This window comes from Mus caroli, unplaced genomic scaffold, assembly GCF_978045245.1.
Source record: "Mus caroli unplaced genomic scaffold, Mus_caroli_1 scaffold_10, whole genome shotgun sequence".
Lineage (NCBI taxonomy): Eukaryota > Metazoa > Chordata > Mammalia > Rodentia > Muridae > Mus > Mus caroli.
Window position 1 is genome coordinate 54,453,532 of NW_028227265.1, and position 3,086 is coordinate 54,456,617.

At 42.9% G+C, this 3,086-nt stretch overlaps 1 pseudogene; it reads left to right on the plus strand.

The window, feature by feature from the left end:
* Nucleotides 1-1,541: 1,541 nt before the first annotated feature.
* LOC110300855 (large ribosomal subunit protein uL3 pseudogene) lies at nt 1,542-2,739 on the plus strand (annotated as a pseudogene).
* The last annotated feature ends 347 nt before the right edge of the window (nt 2,740-3,086 follow it).

Sequence of the window (3,086 nt, forward strand, 5' to 3'; positions counted from 1 at the left end):
ATGTACAACTCACCACAATAGTGTTTGTTAGATATTTAAGATATTTGCATTTTATATGCATGTTTTAACAAACAGCTTAATAAACACTTATCAGAATTTCTATCTTAAAATATGTTAGCAAGCAAAAGGCTGTGAATAATGTTAAAATGCTTAACACAGAGAGACAACCAATCTATACTCCCACATCAGTACAGAAAATGATCACATTTTTAACAAGATAGGAATTTGATTTCCTTTCTAAAGCCTTAATTTCAAAAAGTAAATAAATAAAGCATAGATTTCATTTGAGGTAAAAATTTCACTTCAATTTGCAGGGAAATTTTAAATTGTAAATCTCTGGTTTACTTGTTTATCCATGGCCACTTGGGTGTGAAGTTTTAAGGACTGGCTTCCCAGGCATTACAACCTGGAGTCCAAGGTTCTGAGAGCCAAGGAACACCCATGCTAAGCTAGTGCATTGCTGTCCTGAATTTTTTTAATTTTAGCCTTGAGCGTGTAGAACGTGAAGCAGTGGAATACACACAGAAACAGAGCTGATGTATGCAAGAAGCAGATTCTTCGAGTTCATCTGCATGTGTTCATACTGTCCCAAGAGCATAGTTGTCAGATTCAGTTAGACTTGCAGTCAGTGCAGGCAAGCATTTTATACCTACAAGTGAGTAAGCAAGGATGCTGGCAACCCTAGAGAGCCATAGGAACTTGCAGAAGACTGGTAAATGTGTCTAAGAAACACAAGCAACCAAGGAACCCACCAGCAAGTCCTTCCCTCCTGTGTTACTTCCCAGTATCAGCCAACCACTAACATGAAAATAGAGTAAAGGAAGAATGTTGGGGCCTGCTCCTTTTAACATAACTGTAGCCATTTTGCATTCAGTCTCCATTTTACTCTTAAGGTAAAATTAAGTTCAGGTTCTCAGACTCCACTTCTCAGAAGTAAAACTCTCCCAGAAGTTCATAATGGTGTCGTTGTAATATTCATGCTCTGTTATCTCCACACTCCGAAACTCCCCTGCCCACCACCCCTCTTACCTCACTTAGGACCAATCAGCTTAAAGGTCAGATAATAATACTTTATCTAGTTAGCCAAAAATGTAGTACTGCCTCCACCCTTACCTTCTGGATTTCGGAACCTGGTTTTTCCTATGAAAAGCATCACAGCTTGATTTCCAAGTCCTTTGTGATATTAACTGATCAGTATTGGGATGTGTGTTCAATAAACTGTTCTTGCTGAACTAAGATTGGTGTTTGTATGGTTTATGTGTTGATTCCTGAACCCCGACAAAGAGAAATAGAACCCCTGCTAGAATCATATCTGGACTTCGAGAGCTCACCAGCCAAATGTGAGTAAAATAAAGCAATGAGCAGATGTGTCTTAGTCAGGGTACCCATCGCTGTGAGCAATCACAATGACCAGGGCAAATCCTATAAAGGACAACATTTAATTAGGGCTGGCTTACTGATTCAGAGGTTCAGTCTTATCATAAAATCTAACAAACTATAACTGTAAGAAACAAAAGATAAGATCAGCGGCGTGTGGCGGTGAGATGTCTCACAGGAAATTCTCAGCTCCCAGGCATGGGTCCTTGGGCTTCTTGCCTCTTAAGCGCAGCAGCCTGCCATGGGAAAGTAAAGAGCTTCCCTAAGGATGACGCTTCCAAGCCTGTTCACTTCACAGCCTTTCTGGGATACAAGGCTGGCATGACCCACATCGTCCAGGAAGTTGACAGGCCAGGATCTAAGGTGCACAAGAAAGAAGTCGTGGAGGCTGTGACCATTGTGGAAACCACCCTCCCCCAATAGTGGTTGTGGGCATTGTGGGATATGTTGAGACCCCACGAGGCCTTCGGACCTTCAAGACAGTATTTGCTGAGCAAAAGGCGGTTCTGTAAGAACTGGCACAAATCTAAGAAGACGGCTTTCACCAAGTACTGTAAGAAATGGCAGGATGGCACAGGCAAGAAGCAGCTGGAGAAGGACTTCAGCAGCATGAAGAAGAACTGCCAGGTCATCCACATCATTGCCCACACTCAGATGGGTCTGCTTCCTCTGCGCCAGAAGAAGGCACACTTGATGGAGATCCAGGTGAATGGGGGCACTGTGGCTGAGAAGCTCGACTGGGCCCGAGAGAGGCTGGAGCAGCAGGTTCCTGTGAACCAGGTGTTTGGGCAGGATGAGATGATTGATGTCATCAGCGTGGCAAAAGGCAAAGGATACAAAGGCGTGACCAGTCGTTGGCATACAAAGAAACTGCCCAGAAAGACCCATTGAGATTTGCGCAAAGTTACCTGTATTGGAGCCTGGCACCCTGCCCATGTAGCCTTCCCTGTGGCTCAAGCTGGGCAGAAAGGCTACCATCACCAAACAGAGATTAACAAGAAGATTTACAAAATTGATCAAGGCTACCTCATCAAAGATGGTAAACTGAGCAAGAACAATGCATCTACTGACTATGACCTGTCTGATAAGAGCATCAACCCACTGGATGGCTTTGTGTATCATGGTGAGGTGACTAATGACTTCATCATGCTCAAAGGCTGTGTGGTGGGGACCAAGAAGCAAGTGCTTACTCCTCATAAGTCGTTGCTGATCCAGACCAAACATCGGGCCCTGGAGAAGATTGACCTGAAGTTCATTGACTCCACCTCCAAATTTGGCCATGGTCGTTTCCAAATCATGGAGGAGAAGAAAGCATTCATAGGACCACTCAAGAAAGATCGCATTGCCAAGGAGGGTAATTGATTCCAGGATCACTTTGCATAGCTGGTGGGGTCTCACCAATAAAATATTTCTAGTGAAAAAAAAAAAAGGAAAGAAGGAAGGAAGGAAGGAAGGAAGGAAGGAAGGAAGGAAGGAAGAAAGAAAGAAAGAAAGAAAGAAAGAAAGAAAGAAAGAAAGAAAGAAAGAAAGAAAGAAAGAAAGAAAGAAAGAAAGAAAGAAAGAAAGAAAGGGAGAAAGGGAGAAAGGGAGAAAGGGAGAAAGGGAGAAAGAAAGGGAGAGAGAGAGGAAGGAAGAAAAGATAAAAGGAAAAAAATCTTGAAAGAAGCCATCAGCTTCAAAGGTTAAAGGAACAACAGCATAATGCAGAA